This window comes from Triticum aestivum, chromosome 2A (genome assembly GCF_018294505.1).
Source record: "Triticum aestivum cultivar Chinese Spring chromosome 2A, IWGSC CS RefSeq v2.1, whole genome shotgun sequence".
Classification (NCBI taxonomy): domain Eukaryota; kingdom Viridiplantae; phylum Streptophyta; class Magnoliopsida; order Poales; family Poaceae; genus Triticum; species Triticum aestivum.
The window spans coordinates 773,234,457-773,256,287 of NC_057797.1; the positions used below are offsets into that span (position 1 = coordinate 773,234,457).

At 47.5% G+C, this 21,831-nt stretch overlaps 1 pseudogene; it reads right to left on the reverse strand.

Annotated features, from left to right (window-relative positions):
• Positions 1–21,053: 21,053 nt before the first annotated feature.
• LOC123038488 (uncharacterized) lies at positions 21,054–21,192 on the reverse strand (annotated as a pseudogene).
• Between the last annotated feature and the right edge of the window lie 639 nt (positions 21,193–21,831).

The following is a 21,831-nucleotide window of genomic DNA, read 5'->3' on the forward strand; positions in this document are numbered from 1 at the left end:
CAGTCGCTCCAAAGTTCAACCCATGGTCCTCCTGCCTGATCACCTTTGATCGAAGAGACCATCCCACTAGCATCCGTCATGGCGGATTCGCTGCATTGGTTATCGACCCAATTATTGATGGATTTCATCTCACTAGAGTCCTCATGGACGGCGGCAGTAGCCTGAACCTGCTTTACCAGGATACAGTGCGGAAAATGGGCATAGATCCATCGAGGATTAAGCCACCAAAACGACCTTTAAAGGCGCAATACCAGGTGTAGAGGCCAGCTGTACAGGCTCAGTCACACTTGAAATGGTCTTCGGATCTCCGGATAATTTCTGAAGCGAGGAGTTTATCTTCAACATAGTCCCGTTCCGCAGTGGCTACCATGCACTGCTCGGGCGAACCGCATTCGCCAAGTTCAATGCGGCCCCGCACAACGCATACCTTAAGCTCAAGATGTCAGGCCCTCGAGGAGTAATTACGGTCAATGGAAACACCGAACGCTCCCTCCGAATGGAGCAGCACACGACGGCCCTTGCAGCGCAAGTACAAAGCAGCCTCTCCAGGCAATTCTCCAGTCCGGCCATTAAACGTCCGGACACAGTCAAGCGCGCCCGGAGTAACCTACAACAAGACCGCTTGGCACGTTCCGAGCAGGCGTAGCAATGCGCCCCAACCCCAACCCCCGCAAAAAGGCGACGTCAGTACTTCACGTACATAACTACGCTCTAGAAATACCATGGGCATAGGGGGAGGAGCACCATCACGGCATTGCCCAAAACATGGCTTAAACCGCACCAGGGGCTGCCGACTTTTTTTATACTTTTCTCTTACTTCCAGGACTCTACTCTTCGGAAGGCTTGTTCGGCAGTTCAATTGCCACACAAACGATGCAAGGACCAGGGAAGCAGACAAGCCATGCCGCATTACAGAAATCCCAGGTGGTCTCTATCACGAGCATTATACCTGTTTCGCATACTATCCCGCAGCTTGCCCCTGAAGCAGACATGTTAAATAGTCCAACTTTTCTTTTATCGCATCACTTGTATCGTTCTGCTTTGATCGCAACTATTTTAATGAACAATGCATAGCTTTTGTCTATTTTTTGCATTACCTTTTTTAATATATATATATATATATATATGTTCCTTAATGACATGTTGCATCTGTACACTTTGGTACGCCAAAATACGCCAGGGGCTTCAGTACCCCTCAACATGGTGTGAGAAGTCCGAACACTTTAACAAGTGCGGCACCCCGAACTTATAGCATTATATGCATCGGCTCCGAATCATGTCTTGTGTCAATAGTTGGGTTTGCCCGGCTCCTATGTTTTGGTGCCTTACGTTCCGCTATATCGGCTAAGGTAGCACTAGGAGAACCATTGTGATTGTGCCCCAGTTGAGCTGGGCCGAGCACCTCAGTGGAGAAAGCTAAAACTGACTGTCATGATGAAGCGAGAGCTGGTCGCTGTTTAAGAGGTTTTTTCGAGTCCCTAAAGACTTATGCCGCTTCGGGCGAGGAGTCGGCTCTGTCCGGCCAAGGCGTGGATAGCGCCCCGAAATCGGTCTTCCAAATACTAGGGGCTTCGCTGAAATTCAAAATTATAGAATTCTATGGCTAAGTGAGAGTGTTCACGCATTATAATCCGATTGCCTCGTTCGTTGGGCTGAGCGCCTCCCTCAAAGGACCCAAATATGGGAAAAAGAGTGCCCAGGTTTATCCCCGAACACCCAGCACTAGCCGCACGGGGGTAGAAGCCGACGACTCGCCATCTCTCAATATTGATAAACAGCCGCACAGAAGGTAATATTTTAAATTCAAGCAGCATTGCTTAGCGCATATGAACAAGTTTTCAGCACACAGGATAACACGAGCGGGTTTTACTCAAAAAAATACACCCTTGGTACATTCATCCGCAACAAGGCGGGCACTCTTCGGAACATCCTTATAATAATTCTTGGGCTTGCGATGCTCTTTCCCCGGCGGTGGCCCATCCTTCATAAGCTTCTCCGCATCCAGCTTGCCCCAGTGCACCTTAGCACGGGCAAGGGCCCTACGGGCACCTTCAATGCAGACGGAGCGCTTGATGTCTTCAAGCCTCGGACAGGCCTCCACCAGCCGCTGCACCAGCCCGAAATAGCTCCCAGGCAGAGCCACTCCAGGCCACAGCCGAACTAGGAGGCCCTTCTTGGCCTGTTCGGCCGCCTTGTGGAGCTCGACCAGTTGCTTCAGCTGGTCACTCAGGGGCACGGGGTGTCCGGCCTCAGCGTACTGAGACCAGAACACCTTCTCCGTCGAGCTGCCCTCCTCGGCTCGATAGAATGCGGTGGCATCGGATACACTCTGGGGAAGATCTGCGAATGCTCCTGGAGAGCTTCGGATTCGGGTAAGTAACAGGTAACTCACGTTTATGTGTTTGCTTTGCATAAAGAATGCCTTACCCGCCGCAATCTTCTTCACCTCATCCAACTCCTGGAGGGTCTTCTAGGACTCGGCCTTGGCAGACTTGGCATTTTTTATAGCTGCCGCGAGCTCGGACGCTCGCGTCTTCGAGTCAAGCTCCAAACTCTCATGTTTCTTCATGAGAACCTGCAGCTCTTGCCGCACCTTGCCAACCTTAGCCTCATACCTCTCCCGCTCGGTGCGCTCCACGGCCGCACTCTTCTCGGCCTCGAGCAGCGCTTGCTTAAGGGTCGCCACCTCTGACATGGCCCCTACAATAGCCATGTCAATCCTGTCATTTTTTGCAATTGCACCTTTTTTATATACATATTCAAACAGGGTATTTCTTACCTTCCTTTCCTCGAGCTGTTTCTTGGCACGCCCGAGCTCTTGCTCGGACTTCTCGAGACTCTGCTTCAGCACGTCCACTTCCGCAGTCAGTGCGGCCGACGCTAGCAGAGAAGCCTGCATACGCATATTGACTCCTTTTGTTAGACTCCTGCGAATTCTTTGATCCTCTATTCGGCTTTTCTTCCCAAACGCCCAATAAAGCATCAAGGGCTACTGTCTATGCGGTAACATTATTTGAACATTCTTTACTTACCTCAAAGCCTGTTAAAAGGCTTGTACAAGCTTCAGTCAGTCCACTTTTGGCGGACTGAACCTTCTGGATCACCGCACTCATAATAGTGCGGTGCCCCTCGTCGATGGAGGCACCTTGGAGCGCCTCCAACATATTGTCCGGTGCCTCCGGTTGGACGGAGGTCACCGGCACGGTAGGCTTGCTCCTCTTGGAAGGAGGTCGCCCGCCGGACTCTGGAACCCTTGAAGATTCCGGAGCTGTGTCTGGCCTTAAGCCGGACTTAGAGCCCTGGGGGGTTTCATCCCCTTTACTCCTGGAGTCCGGGAGGTCACCTTGCGGCTGTTGGAAATATGCCCTAGAGGCAATAATAAATTGGTTATTATTATATTTCCTTATTCATGATAATCGTTTATTATCCATGCTAGAATTGTATTGATAGGAAACTCAGATACATGTGTGGATACATAGACAACACCATGTCCCTAGTAAGCCTCTAGTTGACTAGCTCGTTGATCAATAGATGGTTACGGTTTCCTGACCATGGACATTGGATGTCGTTGATAACGGGATCACATCATTAGGAGAATGATGTGATGGACAAGACCCAATCCTAAGCCTAGCACAAGGATCGTGTAGTTTGTTAGCTAAAGCTTTTCTAATGACAAGTATCATTTCCTTAGACCATGAGATTATGCAGCTCCCGGATACTGTAGGAATACTTTGGGTGTGCCAAACATCACAACATAACTGGGTGACTATAAAGGTGCACTACGGGTATCTCCGAAAGTGTCTGTTGGGTTGGCACGAATCGAGACTAGGATTTGTCACTCCGTGTGACGGAGAGGTATCTCTGGGCCCACTCGGTAGGACATCATCATAATATGCGCAATGTGATCAAGGAGTTGATCACGGGATGATGTGTTACGGAACGAGTAAAGAGACTTTCCGGTAACGAAATTGAACAAGGTATCGGGATACCGACGATCGAATCTCGGGCAAGTATCGTACCGCTAGACAAAGGGAATTGTACAGGGGATTGATTGAATCCTCGACATCGTGGTTCATCCAATGAGATCATCGTGGAGAATGTGGGAGCCAACATGGGTATCCAGATCCCGCTGTTGGTTATTGGCCAGAGAGTCGTCTCGGTCATGTCTACGTGTCTCCCGAACCCGTAGGGTCTACACACTTAAGGTTCGGTGACGCTAAGGTTATAGAGATATTAGTATGCGGTAACCCGAAAGTTGTTCGGAGTCCTGGATGAGATCCCGGACGTCACGAGGAGTTCCGGAATGGTCCGGAGGTAAAGAATTATATATAGGAAATGCTATTTCGGCCATCGGGACAAGTTTCGGGGTCACCGGTATTGTACCGGGACCACCGGAAGGGTCCCGGGGGTCCACCGGGTGGGGCCACCTACCCCGGGGGGGCCACATGGGCTGTAGCGGTGTCCGCCTTGGCCTGTATGGGCCAAGGGAACCAGCCCCAAGAGGCCCATGCGCCAAGAGATGAGGGAAAGGAAGAGTCCTAAAAGGGGAAGGCACCTCCTAGGTGCCTTGGGGAGGTGGGACTCCTCCCTGGCCTCACCCTTCCTTGGAGGAAGGGCCAAGGCTGCTCCCCCCTCTCCCTTGGCCCTATATATAGTGGGGGGAAGGGAGGGCAACCATACCTAAGCCCTGGCGCCTCCCTCTCCCTCCCATGATACTTCTCCCTCCTCCCGCAGCGCTTGGCGAAGTCCTGTTGGAATCCCACTACTTCCACCACCACGCCGTCGTGCTGCTGGATCTCCATCAACCTCTCCTTCCCCCTTGCTGGATCAATAAGGAGGAGACGTCGCTTCTCTGTACGTGTGTTGAACGCGGAGGTGTCGTCCGTTCGGCGCTAGGATCATCGGTGATTTGGATCACGACGAGTACGACTCCATCAACCCCGTTCTCTTGAACGCTTCCGCGCGCGATCTACAAGGGTATGTAGATCCACTCCTCCCTTGTTGCTAGATGACTCCATAGATTGATCTTGGTGATATGTAGAAAATTTTGAATTATTGCTACATTCCCCAACAGCGGCGCCTCTAAGACCACCTCCTCCCGGCTTGGAACCTATTGGGACAACACTTCGGTGTCGTCCGCAGGGCGGGGGGATGAAGCCGTCGGAAGAGAGTTCACCTCCGACGGGTCCAGTGAGCCGCTCGACGATGTGTCGAGCCGGTCATTGGGTGGGCTGCATAAACATATTCGACATAAGGGAAAGCTGTGCAAAAAACGAATACTATGAATTACTCCGTTATCCAGACACTTACAATTTCACCAGGGGCTTGGCCCTGGGCTGCCACTCCTCTTCGTCGTCGGCGGCGTCGGTGGAGCAGTCCGGAGGAAGGATTTTCCCCTTCTTGGACCCTCCGACCTCCTCAGAGAGGGCGACCTTCCTTTTCTTCTCTCCTCCCGCTGGAGGGGGAGAGGTCTCTTCTTCCTCCTCCTCGTCTTCACGAGAGGAAGGCGCTTCGGGACCGTCGGATGACGAATCCGACACCTCCTGGCGCCGGGCACTCTTTCGAGTCCCCGTGGCCCTTTTCGTGGCCTTCTTCTCCGGCACCACATAGGGCGCCGGAACCAGCAGCTTCGCCAAGCGAGCGTCCGCTAGGCCTTCGGGCAGAGGAGCCGAACAGTTGATCTGTCCGGACGTCGCCACCCAATCCTATCAAAGATAAGGGAACTCAGATCCCGCATAGAGTCAAACTATGAAAAATTGATACCCTGTAAAAGGACAAAAACAACTTACCGCATGAGCGTGATGTTGAGTACTGAATCCACGGTCCTCGGCAGCGGATGCGGGAGCCTCAGCGCCCTTAAAAGCATCCTCCAAGCATCTTCGTACGTCGTGTCAAAGAGCCTGTTTAGAGTTTGATGCTGCGCCGGGTCGAACTCACACAGGTTGAAGCCCCGTCGTTGACACGGGAGGATCAGGCGGATGAGCATAACCTGGACTACGTTGACAAGCTTGAGCTTCTTGTCCACCAGGGTTTGGATGCATGTTTGGAGTCCGGTCAGCTCTCCTTTTTTAACCCACGACAGGCCGGTCTCCTTCCAGGAGGTGAGCCGTGTAGGGGGTCCGGACCGAAACTCGGGGGCTGCGACCCATTCGGGGTCTCACGGCTCGGTGATGTAAAACCACCCCGATTGCCACCACTTCAGGGTCTCCACAAAGGAGCCCTCGAGCCACAGGACGTTGGCCATCTTGCCAACCATGGCACCGCCGCACTCCGCCTGGCTTCCGCGCACCACCTTCGTCTTGATGTTGAAGGTCTTTAGCCATAAGCCGAAATGGGGGCGGATGCGGAGGAAAGCCTCGCACACGATGATAAACGCCGAGATGTTGAAGACGAAGTTCGGGGCCAGATCATGGAAATCCAGGCCGTAGTAGAACATCAGCCCCCGGACAAATGGATGCAGAGGGAAGCCCAGTCCGCGGAGGAAATGGGGGAGAAATACCACCCTCTCATGGGGCCTAGGAGTGGGGATGAGCTGCCCCTTTTCGGGGAGTCGGTGCGCGATGTCGCTGGCCAGATATCCAGCCTTCCTCAGCTTTTTTATGTGTCTCCTCCGTCATCCACTTGCCTCCCGCTCCGGACATGACTGGAGAAGGTCGAGGTGGTAGTGCGGACTTGGGCGCTGGAGCTCGAGTGCGCAAGAATGGATAGGAAGAGGAGGAAGAAGGCATGGGTGAAAAGGTGGATCCTTATCCCCTTATATGGGTGGACGCGGTTATGTGTCCCCACCAGCCTGGTAAAACTTGCTTATCTCCAAGCGCCGTAATCAAAGGCGCGGTTGGGTTACCCATGCCCGTATTGATGAGAATCCCAAAATGAGGGGACGCGATCTCTGCTTCAACAAGACGTGCCAAGGAAACCGCCTCGCACAACATGCTGAGGTGGGATAATTAAATGGATAAAGGCTTGGCCGTGGCGTGTCACACCATGGAATACGTCAGCAGATTAGATTTGTGTTAATATTATTATTCTCTCTATGGCAATATGTGGAAACTTATTTTGTAGAGCCGGACACTATCTTTGTGTTCAAAACCTTCTATGAAGTACTTGGAGGAGGAACCCGCCTTGCAATGCCGAAGACAATTTGCGCGCCGGACTCGTCGTCATTGAAGTTTGGTTCAGGGGCTACTGAGGGAGTCCTGGATTAGGGGGTGCTCGGATAGCCGACTATACCTTCAGTCGGACTCCTGTACTATGAAGATACAAGATTGAAGACTCCGTCCCGTGTCCGGAAGGGACTTTCCTTGGCGTGGAAGGCAAACTTGGCAATACGGATGTTCAGATCTCCTACCATTGTAACCGACTCTATGTAACCCTAACCCTCTCCGGTGTCTATATAAACCGGAGGGTTCTAGTCCGTAAGACGACATACACATCAACAATCATACCATAGGCTAGCTTCTAAGGTTTAGCCTCTCTGATCTCGTGGTAGATCAACTCTTGTAATACCCATATCATCAATATTAATCAAGCAGGACGTAGGGTTTTACCTCCATCGAGAGGGCCCGAACCTGGGTAAAACTTCGTGTCCCCTGCCTCCTGTTACCATCCGGCCTAGACGCACAGTTCGGGACCCCCTACCCGAGATCCGCCGGTTTTGACACCGACAGGGACCACTTGGCAAATATGATGTATCTAGTACAGTACTGTAGCGACCTTGAGATTATCAAGATTCAGACCTAAGTTTACGCACCATGTTTCACTTCTCAAATGACTGCACACTATTTGTATGTAACAGAAAATTATATCTAGTAATTACCAGTTGGTTCGGTAAAATAGGGACATCATCTATATGGCAAATTAACTCCTTAAAGACATTCTTCTTGCAATCTCAATAATCATTGCGTGTTCGAAGAAGCCCTGACCTTAAGTTGTTCCACAACTTGATCTGCCCAACTCAATGGCCACCTCTTGAATGGAAGTTAATCCTTCCCCATCATGCTTTTCTCTTTACATTTTACACAATAGTGTTGGTTAGTCGCTTGCTCTCCCCTTCACTGCTATGAAACTGAACCAAAAAGAAGAAAATTCAGCGTGAGTGCATATAATTGAGTGTAAGTTCAGATTTCATGTGTTTTCCTGCCAGCTTTTTTGTTGTTACCCTTAGATGTTTCCAAGCTAAACTGGTAGATATAATTACCATCCAATAATTATTGATCCGGAAAGAAGTCATGATCTAATGTAATTAATAAAAACAAAAGGCTTCACGGGAAACAATAACTTGCTACCGTTGATTCCAGCCTTGGGCCTTCTCACGTAATACTGGCAATTCCTTGTAAATCATCCCATGGCGACCTTCCTTAATCCTTGTCCCATGAGCATAGTCTTGGATCAATGAACATAATCTTATCAATAAATGAAGCCAGTTCCATGGTTATGTCAGCTCTACCAAATCATCAGACATGAGTTGGACTGGTTTGTGGCTTCTAAAGTGCGTGTACCTGTAAACATATGTCAGGTAAAATGTTTCCTGTAGAAACATTAGTGCAGTACCTAGAACAAACAATATATGAAAAATTACTATTACCTACTTACCTTCAATTATGACGTAGGAGATATTATTCAACATTAAATGCATCCATGATCACATTGGAAAATACATTAGATTAGTTATATCCATCCAATCTAGTCTTGCCTAATAACGAGAGTAAGTTTGGCATGCAGGTTAATATTAGAGATCTATGAGAGGCATCGTAGCAAGCATGTGGCTGGCATGAACTTACTTCAGATTTGTTAAGCATTTTAACAAACACATGATGCGAGGCATCATAGTTGAAGCATGAGAGAAAACAGAGACATACTTTTAAGGCTGGTGTTGGCTCAAAATCACCTATGTCCAGATCACATCCAGCTAGCCTGCTGAAGTAATGATGCAAATCCACAACGCTATGACGCCTAGAGGAAAACATATATGTTACCGTTCTCACGCCAAAGTTAGCACAATTTGGTTGAAAGCCATCAAATTGGCGGTACAAGCATCCTAAGCTGATCTTGTGTGCCATCTGCATATGATTCACAAGAGGAGAAGGTGTGTGAGTAGTACCAGAAGAGGAAAGGAAAATGGAAGGAACAACTTCTTGCTTTTTGATTCATGTGCTGATTCATACCATGATATCTTGGGTTGATATCTTCCTTTATAAAAGCAACCACAAATACCTGATAGCAATTTCACAAGAGAAATTAACAGGAGCAGAACACAATAATATACTGAAATTTTCAGGGATCCATCGGCACCTGGTGGCGATCGAAGGGCAGGCTCCCAAATAAAACGACAATCTTGAAGAGCGTCAAGCCGAGGTCCCATCCCTCATTATCCATCACCCGCAACACGAAGACAATCCTGATAAATGTGTCTCTATCCTGAAGGTCTGCTTGGTGTCCTCTGTGTCCCTCGCCGCTAGCTCATCGCCTGCAGCTTCCATCACCGTCCGTCATCTTCCTCCTCCTTTCACCATTGTTGCTTCTCGTGCTGCAAAAGAGACATGTGGCTGCAGAATTAGCCTCCCTTTCCAACTTTCTGCTGGCTTTATGAAGAGGAAACCACGAAAACCAAAGTTCTCTTCAACATGAAAGTGTTAGCTGCAGTTCAAAAAAGAATCACGTCTGTACATGTAGTCTGTGGGCTTAGAGAAATTATGGAGAAATGAAGAAGCTTAGTGGTGACAAAATAATACGTTGTATTGGAAAAAATACCAGGGAAGTCTTAACATAGTCGATTCTTCCACCCTCCGGCGGCCATGTACGTGTGAAATATGAGAATGAGCACCTGATTGACAGAGAACAAGGACTTGATCGACGAGAAGAAGGAAAGGTGGGGAGATGAATGGGATTACGTTATGGTCCAGATCACCGACGGCGTCCAATCACAAGTAGCCCGGTGCAGGCGAGGCGAGCGCACGCCGGCGTGAAGGGGAGGCGGCGGGCGGGGCGAGGCGGGGATGGGTGGCGCAGGGGACGGCAGGTATGGGCGGCAGGGCTGTCCGGCGGCATGGGTGTGCTGCGCAGGGGTCGCCAGGTGTGGCGGCGGCTGCGACCGGAGACGGGAGACGAGGTAGGGCTAGCGAGGGATTGACAGAGGGTGTCCACCGGTTCTGTGCGACGGTAAAACCAACGGAGGGGAGGTGGTGGACGGAACGGAAAAAAATCTACGAAAAAAACCTACGAAAAAAAATCGGACGAAAGTGGTGGGGACGAAAATTGACCGGCGGAGACTACCAACTGCTCCATTGGGAGTAGAGATGTATGTCGAGCGACGAATCAACCACGATCAACACTAGTGCCAGGGTTGATTTACACAACAGCTCTTCTTTTTTCATGGTGAAATCCATAAGCGGGGAAAGCACCCCAGGAAAATTAGGTCTTAGGTTACTTCACTTTTCTGGAATATTAGGGGCATAATTAAAGATAAAGTGAAGGATTTTGAATGTAGAGTCTGCCTTCATTTTTGAGTTGTGTCAGTTATTTGTGCATTGTGACACCCTCATTATGACTGGCCAAATGAAGCATGGTTTGTACGTCAAAAGAAGAAGGTGACATAGCGTTCATAATTTCTAGGTCTAGAATGATGCCTTACTTAGTAAATGGTTGTTCAAACTACTTATTAAGGATGGTGTTTGACAAAACCTGTTACGCAATAAGCATCTAGGCCAAAAAACAATGCCTCCGGTCTATTGAAAATCTGGTGACTCACACTTTGGAATTGGTGTAATGGTGGCAAAGAAACACCTTTGTCGCTTTGGACCCTTCAAGATAAAAGATGGATCAAAAATTGGTTTCTAGGAGGACAAGTGGCTAGGCAATACCAGCCTCCAAAAATAATATCCAACTTTGTACTGTATTGCCGCAATAAGAATGATACTCTTGCGCATGTGCTCAACTCATTCGTGCCATATATTTCTTTCAGGCGAGATTTGGTTGACCCGTCTTATGTCATGGCAAAAAAAATTAACCCGATTGAATTTGATTAGCATGACATAAGGTCGAAATGTGTAATGCTGGAATCTAACTACATCTGGGTCCTTCTCAGTCAACTCTATGTATTGTGTTCTTACATATTGAGATGTCCCAGTGGATAACAAGAAAATTTGAAAGTGGAAGATTCCACTAAAAGTTCATATCTTCATGTGTTGTCCTTGGAGGAGGGTTGTGCTAATCAAAGACAACCTCGCCCATCACAATTGGCAAGGAACTAAAAAGTGTAACTTTTGTGCTCACAGCATGACAATGAAACACCTCATTTTTCAGCGCAAGTTTGCACGTGGTCAGTTATCCAAATAGCATCCAATTTGTATACCCCCACAAGTGTTGCCAATATTTTTAATCATTGGTTGGACGGTATTTCAAGTAGGTTTAGAAAGCTAATAAGGGTGGGAGCGTATGCCTTATTATGGCCGCTTTGACTATATTGAAATGATTTAGTTTTTAATGGCAAAGTCTCTTATCCTTTGCTGACTTTTTCCTGATGTACAGGCTCACTTCGTACGTGGTATATCTACATCAAAGAGTACCAACCGTTATTTAAGGCGGTGTGCATGCGATGGAGCTGGTGGCCAAGAAGGATTTTACCCAAGCATGGGTGCAGCATAATCTCTGAATCGATCCACCGACTCACAACGAACCAAACCAAATAACTAATGACATTGCCATGTTGTAAACACACGTCAGTTTTTCATAACATTTTGAATGGTTTTATGAGTGATGGGTCCCACTTGGCAGTGTCTCACTAGAGAGTGAAGAAGCAGGGCCAAAATGGTCCAACGAAAAGTCCACTCACGGTCAACACACAGTCAAACGACACTAACTGGACGGAACCGTGACGGAAGGGCAAAATGATAAGAAGAGCAAAGTGGTTTGGGCAGAATTTCGTCTAGATCAAGCCCGTCTTCTCCCCTTTCGTCTGAATTTCTGTTCACTATTTTTGTGACGACTGTCGGAGCCTGCCACATTTGTTAGCTGAGTTACGTACAGATCTAACTGTAAATCATTAGGGCATGTACAATGGTTGATAAGACAATCTTATCTTAAGTATTGCATGCAATTTAGAGATGACAAAAAAATATGTCTACAATGGGTTATATCTTAGCCTTATCTTTAATAATTAGCAATTTCTTAAAACATGGTGAGACAAATTGTGCTAAGAGATCATCTCTTGTCTTATCTTAAATAAGAGAAGACAAGCCTTTTCTTACGAGTTCTCTCTCCTCCACCTCATCATTAATCCTACGTGGCACTCTTAAGATAGCACCATTGTACATGCCCTTACGCGCCTCTGAATGTATGTTTAGGACGGATTTTGTGAGCAAGATGTGTTTACTTTACCATCACCAGAATTTTGTACATATTGCGACGCAGTGGTTACATGGCACTGTCCGTAGAGTATCGACTGGGATTATCATCGGATAGTATCGACTGGGACTAGCAGCTAGCTAGGCAGTATACTATGCAGGACAGGTATGTATAGCCACTCAACAATCATCCGCGTTGTGTCTGTATTTGCTAGCCCTTGCGTTCTCTTTTAGCAATGTGTGATGAGCGCTGTATAAGAGACTGCGGATCAATGCAGATCGTGAGAGGGCGGATGGCTGGAGAATGGGATCGACCTGCCCTGGAGGAGTCCTCTGCTTTGCCGTTTTCCGCCCGGCCACACGTTGATACTGATTGTGGTCGTTGGTTGGGGTAGTTAACAGCTAAGAAAAAGCTCACGGTGGATTCAATGATGGGTATTTTTTGCAAGTTGCAAGTGTGCCTGGAGGTTGGAATGCTTCATCGTGCAATCCAGTCCACTGAGGAATCAATGATGGATGGTGTATCTGTTGTTGAACCTGGATAAGTATATGACACAGGATATTGCCGGTGTTTCGGTACTTGCCCACATTTGTCAGTATATATAATTGTTGGACAGCTTGCTCAGTCGACGCCGATCATCGCGGGCCGGGGCACTGGAGACTGGCATCGACTTGTCCGTGGCAGGCATCCTCAAGGAGTCGTACCTGGCGTTGGGCGAAGCTCGGCCTGTCCACGGCATCACACCATCATTCCAAAGTCTAGATTTTCTTGTACGCACATAGACAGCACGCCAGCGGGTAAAGATATATCTCGGATTCTTTGTACTCCCTCCGTTCGGAGATACATCCATCTCCGAGACAAGTAATTCCGAACGAAGGGAGTAGGTCCTTGGCGGTCTGGTTTTACAGTTCGACTGTAGGGGCTCTGCAATGCAATGCTGCTGGCGGCTTGTCTGATATGATTACACTGAACCCTGTTTTGTTCTTTTGGTTGAGCGCTTGAGCAGTATCCTTAACACTGCCCAACATCGCATTCACCACACCATCAGTCTAGCACAATCATCAGAAGAGCAAAAGAGAGTAATTTTTTGCTGAACCTTGGATCAGCAGAACTACTGTACCGGTTAGTTTCTGCCTTCTTTTTTTTTCTCAGTGGAGGTTAGTTTCTGCCTAAATCGACGTACAGACAGGCGCACGGCTAGGCAGGCTGATCTGACGCATATGATTTGTTTGATTAACAGTCTGACGTGGCTCTTGGCGTATACCCAGTCAGCTCTGTAGTACTCCGTAGTATGTTGTGCCCGAGGGTCCGTCCCATGGATGACATCGCGAGCAGGCTGCTTTTTTTTTTTCAAAGACAGTACAACACAAGCGCTCATACACTCATCCCTATGAACTCACATATGCACACCCTGTCCCTATGAGGCGCTCTGTCTTACGTGACAGGATGGGTGGGTCAATGAGCGATCAAACCCGCTCCTCAGCCGACAACTCCTGTTCTTCTCCGTTGCGGATTTCGATGATTTTAAATTTCACAAACAGAAAAAATTAGACTTCACTGAAAAGTTTAAATTTTCATCAATTTCAAAAGTTATTTTGGATTTCAGTCTACCAAAATTCAATTGATTTTAACTAATTCTGATAAAATTAAATATTTATTTAGAAAAACAGTTGGAGTCTGGCTTGAAATTCCGGGCTAACAAAAAAATTGGTACCATTTTGAACCCTTTGAATGCCAACCGACGATCGCGATTCATACCAGTGTCACGGTCAAGTTACCCAGCTACTCTGTTTATAACTGAAAAAAGGATATAGCGTTGGCCCTGTAGGTATATACCGTGGATCCATGACGATGGTGCAGATGAGTTCAGTGTCAGGGTTGGCGAAAATCTACGGCTAGGACTGACGGCACGGGGCATACGTTGTAATGCTACAGCGACATGGCAAGCGCCCGCGCCAGAGACAGAGAGGAGGAAGACCCTTGAAGATGCCGGACGCAGAGAGGTCGATGCCGATCTCCGGCAGTTGTTATTTAATTATTTCGTGCATACGAATGCAACATGCACAAATGTCAAAATACAATCTCCAGCATGGAGAGAATAAAAGAGCTAGACAATACAAACACTAAACAACGCATAACAGTTAAGTCATCAGTTATACATGGCCTGCCGATTACGCTGCTTCCCCATTGCTGATGTTGGAGTCAATAATTTCTGATCCTTGGAGCATATTCATAACCTTCGTTATCGGTGGTCTCTTGGCGTGGTCATGATTTACACACAACAGACCGACCTGTAGGCATCTCTTTATTTCTTCGTAGTCTGGTTTTTCGGATTCATTCCCCGGTGACCTTTGTACACTTCTCCATTTCTCAAGCGCCTATGGAATAAAAGAAACATCTAGACTGTTAGTGTGCAAGAGGTTAAATTGCAATAATTGTTTATGAAACAAACACCTCCATATTGAAATTTGAGACAAAATATTCTTACAAGCTTGATAAAATCATCCGAAGATGTTTCTGTAATAACGTCCGGGTAGTGCCTATGTCCTATTACTACCTCCAAAATTATTACACCCAAACTGAATATGTCTAACTGTAGTGTAATTTTTCCTTCATCCACGAACTCCCGTGCCATGTAACCACTGAATCACCACATGGATATAATTTGAAAGTGTTAAATAGATAGTAGAGAAAACACATCTTGCTTATGACTATAGAGTAATGGTCTAAAAGGTTGTAATAACTCACCGTGTTCCAAGACGGGATGTTGTGTAAATTGACTGTTGTTGATCATGCAGTCTTGACAGACCGAAGTCTGCAATTTTTGGTATCATACCTTTGCCGAGCAATATGTTTGCAGGTTTAAGGTCAAAGTGAATAATAGGCTTATCATTTTGCACGTGAAGGTAAATTAAACCCTTGCAGATCCCCTCGATAATATTATAACGTGTGCTCCAATCAAGTCCAGTCGATTCATCTGCACTTGTAACACCAATAAGAGCATTTAGACGCATATGTTACCTGAAATTATATGTTAGACTGAAGACTGCTTCTACTGGATATTCAACGACTGCACCTATCCATGCAGCATGCAACGTCGGTCAGTCCTACTAGATAGGATCGCTAACGGTAATTAGTTACAGTGTGTGCGTGCGTATCTTCTTCTCCTCATCCTCCTTGTAACTCTATATATTGTACCCCTTGAGGATGAATACAACACGCTGATTACTTCCTCTTCATATGCACACTAAATACATTCTACATGGTAAAATACAATTTTGTAGAGATATGCTTAAGGTTTCTTGAACTTCATATTAAATGTCATACCTGATATATAGTTATCAAGACTTCCATTGGGTAGATACTCGAAGCAAACTAACTTTTCCTCCATGTCTGCAAAAACATTTCTCCCATCGTATTCTATAAGTTCTTTCTTTACTTCATAGCAGTAGCCTACAACCCGCACTATATTGGAGTGGTCAAGCATCGTGAGATGACTGATCTCGTTCTCAAATTGCTTCTGCTCGCCTGGCATGAATGACGGCAAGATCTTCTTCACAGCAATAATATCTCCATTTTGAACCACACCCTGTTTAAAAGTATCTTATTTATACACACGTGCCTTATATCAAATCTAGTTACATTGAAAGGCAGACAAAGTTTCAAACAAAATAAATACAGGAAATGTTACAATGTAATGTTACCTTATATACCACACCAGAACCACCTTGGCCAATTAATCTCTCTTCGGAGAAGTTATTTGTGATTTTTTTCAAATATTGTAATGCAAAATGATGTGGTCTTGAACTCTGGTTGTGCAATATTACACCATCCATGAGCGGAGCAGGGGTTGTAATTCCCATGGAAGGGTTATCAATGGTGTATACTTTTAGACTCAAATCCCCTTGCACGTACGACAACACTGTAGGCTTCTCTAATGGATAAGTTACCTTGTCTCCGTGGAGATGCCTGCATTTGGTCCCAGAAATTTTGACCTTGCCAAGTAAGGTATTGGAACGTTTGGACGAACTGTGGACATGGTAGACGAATGCTTTAATATCAAGATTACAAAGAGAAGATGGGCCCCATACATTGAAGTAGAACCACTCGTTCCACACCGGGTAACGATCCCTGACCTTGATAGCCGTGCGGAACCGGACATAATCAAAGGTGACCTCAACAAAAGTACTTGCAGAGCCTTGCCTGTCCATGGGCTTGAGGACATGAGCACTTACGACCTCCACATACAAGGCCATAGGCGGTGAGTATAAGCTAGCAATATTGGGTTCTTGAGCTCTGGTGGAGGGTTCATCCTTGATGTATAAATTCAGACCCAATTTGCCTCTGCTCGCAATCAGACACACCATTTCCGCCATTCGATATATCTTCCCTGTGCGATGGCGGAAACGTCTTACCCTATCTTGGGCGACGTGCTACGTGTTATATAGCAGGGGCGCAATAACCCTGAGGCGCATACATGAGTTGGTTGAGAAGATAAGAGAGAATCAGGATACAACTTGAGGAGAAAGAAAAGCAAGAGATAGACTTGGTTACAACCGAATAGATATCATATCCTAGTTAAACTACCTCTGAACTATCTCTGAAGATCCTCTTCTGTCACGTATGCGCCATGTATGTTTAACATCCCCCCTTAATCACAACTTCATCAAGTTGAGATTATGTTTAAAATTTTCAAAGCTTCTCACAGGCAAAGCCTTTGTAAATCCATTTGCAAGTTGATCTTTGGAGTCGATAAAGCGAATATCAAGTTGCTTTTGAGCAACTCTCTCACGAACAAAGTGAAAGTCTATTTCAATATGTTTTGTCCTTGCATGAAAAACTGGATTGGCAGATAGATAAGTTGCACCGAGGTTATCACACCACAGACACGGAGCTGGTGTGTTCTTTATGCCCAGTTCTTTCAGCATGGACTGAACCCATATAATCTCAGCTGTAGCATTTGCCAGTGCTTTATACTCAGCCTCTGTGCTGGATCTAGAAACAGTGGCCTGTTTTCGAGCACACCATGATATTAAATTTGGTCCAAAAAAGATTGCAAAACCTCCAGTGGAGCGTATGTCATCCAGGCATCCTGCCCAATCTGAGTCAGAAAAAGCACTAACAAGATTTGAAGATGACTTGCTGAAATCTAGACCAATGTTCATAGTTCCTTTGACATATCTCACTATGCGTTTTGCAGCAGTAAAATGGACATTAGTAGGTGCATGAAGAAACTGGCACACTTTGTTAACAACAAAAGATATATCAGGTCTGGTCAAAGTGAGATACTGAAGTGCTCCTACCAAGCTCCTGTATTTTGTGCTATCTTCTGGACTCAAGAGATTTCCTTCTGCGAGAGACAACTTTTCTGAGCTAGATAATGGAGTAGGTGTTGGCTTACAGCCTTGCAGACCAGTCTTTTTTACCAAATCAGCTGCATACTTTTCCTGAGAGAGATGAAGCCCACTTGCATGTTTCTTCACCTTAATTCCAAGAAAATAGTGCAAGTCACCAAGGTCCTTTAGAGCAAAATCTGCACTCAAATCTTTTAACAGTCCTGTGATTGCTTCATTTGATGAGCTTGTCACAATGATATCATCAACATATATCAAAACAAATATGCATGTGTTGGACTTGTTGTAAATGAACAAAGAAGTGTCAGATATGAATGGAATAAAGCCAAGTGCTTGCATTTTATGACAGAGACGAGAGTACCATGCTCTCGGTGCTTGCTTCAATCCATAAAGTGCCTTGTCCAGTTTGCACACATAAGAAGGGGAATTTTTGCTTTCAAACCCAGGAGGTTGCTTCATGTACACTTCCTCTTCCAGAACACCGTGAAGAAACGCGTTCTGAACGTCTAACTGTCTAAGACTCCAGCCCCTAGAAACAGTAATAGACAAAACAAGACAGATGGTTGCAGCTTTAACAACTGGACTAAAAGTATCCTCATAGTCAATACCATACCGTTGTTTAAATCATTTTGCAACGAGTCTAGCTTTGTAACGGTCAATAGTTCCATCAGACTTTCTCTTGATCCTGAATACCCACTTGCAATCAATTAAATTTTACCTTGCTGTGGAGGAACTAAGTGCCATGTCTTATTTTTCTTTAGAGCTATGTACTCTTCATTCATCGCTTTCTTCCAGTTCTCATCACCAAGTGCTTCTTCTAAAGTATGAGGTTCACCTGATTCACCTGTAGAACAAACCATGCCATATTTTGTTACACGTTTGTAATTAACAGGTTGTATTACTCCCTTTTGTAGTCATGTACGCCGAGGAGAAGTGCCCAGATTTTCAGCCACAGATGATCCCACAGCTTGAACAGGAGTTTCTGTAGGAGCCGATCCCGAGGACGATCCGCATGCAGCAGCAGCAGATTCTGTCCCGCTTGGATTTTCTGTGGCAAGTGGTAGCAGCTGCCCGTGTGTAGAATCCGCAGAAGATCCCGCCCCAGCAGTAGGTTCACCATTGCCACATGATGGCGAATCGGCCTCGGGTCTGACGCCGGTCGGGTGCATGCGCGAATCAGCGCTGGATCCCGCGCCAGCTTCGGGTCCCGCACCAGTCGGGCGAACTGGGTGGCGCCGCTTGTAACACACCGGTTGGCCGGTGAAGCATGCGCCGCCCGCGCCAACCGCGGGCTGACAAGTAGCGGATGACGGTTGGTGCAGAGGTGACGACGCGCCGCATCCCGTGAGCGGTGGCCGCGTGGGGCGCGCCTGGTTCGAGGCGGGCGTGCGCGCTGCTGGCGCCCCTGACGCGTCTGCCGCCACTGATCCCGAGGCAGATCTGATACTCTACAGGCGCAGGCGAACGGATCCCGAGGAGGATTTGTCTCCAGATTCCCGGCACATGAAATATGGCGCTGGTGGAGGATTTTCTTCACCATTTTCTTCCCTGATTTCGCCATTTGCCTCGCTATTTTCACCTGTAACACCACAAGGCTCATGCATATCATCAGTAAGAGGGTTAGTCAGTAGTTGATCATCACCATTGTTTCCCCCTTGATCAACACCGGAGAGATGAGGAGGAAAAAGAAGAATCTCTTGGCGAAGAAGGGCACCAGCGTTGGGGTGAAGATCAGCAAAAGGAAATTTGGTTTCATCAAAGATAACGTCGCGTGAGATATACACGTGACCAGTGGCAACATCGAGGCACTTGACACCTTTATGTTGGGTGCTATAGCCTAGGAAGACACACTGTTTTGAGCGAAACATGAGCTTTCGAGTGTTGTATGGGCGAAGATTGGGCCAACAGGTACACCCCAAAACACGGAGAGATTTGTAGTCTGGTTTAACATGGAAGAGTCGTTCTAGTGGTGTTTCATTGTTGATGACATGACTGGGAAGCATGTTTATGATGTGGACTGCTGTGAGGAAAGCCTCATCCCAGAACTTGAGGGGCATAGATGCGCCAGCTAGGAGGGCTAAACCAACCTCAACTATATGTCGGTGTTTGCGTTCAACAGAGCCGTTCTGTTGATGAGTGTGAGGGCATGACACATGATGTGATATGCCAAGGTTTTGAAAGAAGGAATTTAATTTTTCATATTCCCCTCCCCAGTCCGACTGGACAACAATGATTTTACTATCAAATTTTTCTTCAACGAGAGCTTGAATGTTTTGAAAGACTTGAAAAACATCGGATCTTTTCTTGAGAAGATAAATCCAAGAAAATTTGCTGTAGTCATCTATGAAGCTCACATAATAAGTGTGTCTACCAACAGAACTAGGAGCAGGGCCCCACACATCAGAGAAGATTAATTGCAAGGGTTTGGTAGAAACACTAGTGGATATGGCATAAGGCAATTGATGACTTTTGGCACATTGACAAGAATCACAAATAGTTTCACGATCACGCTCACGAACAAACGGGAGCTTATTTTTCCTAAGCAGTTTTTCAACTAAAGAGAAAGCAGCATGTCCTAATCTATCGTGCCACCGTGTTGATGAGAGTTTGGCAGCACCATAGGCTTGTTTATTTAATCTTCTACGCTCCGGAATCAACGGGTAGAGCCCTCGAACGCATCTACCTCGATAGAGCACTTTCTTCGTTGCCTGATCCTTGATCAAGAAAAAATGAGGATGAAACTCAGGGTAGACATGGTTGTCAATGTCAATCTATGAACAGAAAGAAGATTCTTGTCGGCACTAGGAACTAGCAAAATTTTCTTTAGATGAAGTTTACGACGAGGGGTACTAAAAAGTGAGTGACCAACATGGCTAATCCTCATACCTTCGCCGTTGGCGGTGTAGATGTGATCCTTGCCCCGGTATTTTTCCTTCATGGTGACCTTCTCGAGCTCGTTGGTGATATGGTTGGTAGCCCCACTATCAACGTACCAGTTCGTGTCAATGCCGTAGGAGCCGTCCGCAGCCGCAGCAACCTTGTCCTCGTCTTGGGAGGAGTCCTCATCTTCATCGTAGCGGTACCAGCAGTCCTTGGCTGTATGCCCAAGCTTGCCACAGATCTGGCAGCGGGGCGCATCAGGACGGGACCGACTGGAGCCGCCGCGGCGGCGAGGCTTGGAGTTGATGGAGCGGCCGCCACGAGAGTTGGAGGAGCCGCCAGTGTTGCTGTTTCCTCCTGACTGCCCCTTGTTGCGGGGAGATCCATGCGAGCGAGAGTCGCCACCACGGCCGCGAGACGCGGCGTTGGGCGAAGACTTGAAGCCGCCGGAGGAGCCGTGGAACTGCGCCATGCGCTGATCGAAGTTGCTCAGCACGGCAAAGAGCTCGTCGAGGGTGACGGGCGTGACGCGGGCGTCGAGAGCGGAGACGAGCGGCTGGTAGTCGACGTCGAGGCCGTGGAGGATATACGAGATCAACTCGTCATCCTGGATGGGTTTTCCAGCGGTGGCGAGTTCATCGGCGAGGCCGCGCAGGGAGGCGAAGTAGGAGGCGACCGATTGGTTGCCCTTCTGCGCGTTGATGAGCGCAGTCCGGATGTTATTGACGCGGCTGAGGGACTGGGACGAGAACATGCCCGCCAAGGCCACCCAGAGGTCACGCGCCGTGGTGATCGCGGTGACCGCGACCAACACCTCCTTGGACAGAGTACTCAGCAGATAGCCAAGCACTTGTTGATCCTCCCGGACCCAAAGTGGGTGGAGAGGGTTGGGCTCAGAGGACTACTTGTCGTCCTTGTCCTTGGTGACGTGGAGTCGGGCCGGCTCCGGCGCGGTGCCGTCGACGTAGCCGAAGACACCGACGCCCCGCAGGTGGGGTGTGACCTGCGTGCGCCACATCACGTAATTCGTGCGGTTGAGCTTCTCGGTGACCTGGCCATTGAGGCTAGGTTGAGCTGCGCCGGAGGATGAAGACATGTCTATGCACTAGATGCAATCGGGAGGCTAGATTGGAAGAGGAAGGCTCTGATTACCATGTGCGATGGCGGAAACGTCTTACCCTATCTTGGGCGACGTGCTACGTGTTATATAGCAGGGGTGCAATAACCCTGAGGCGCATACATGAGTTGGTTGAGA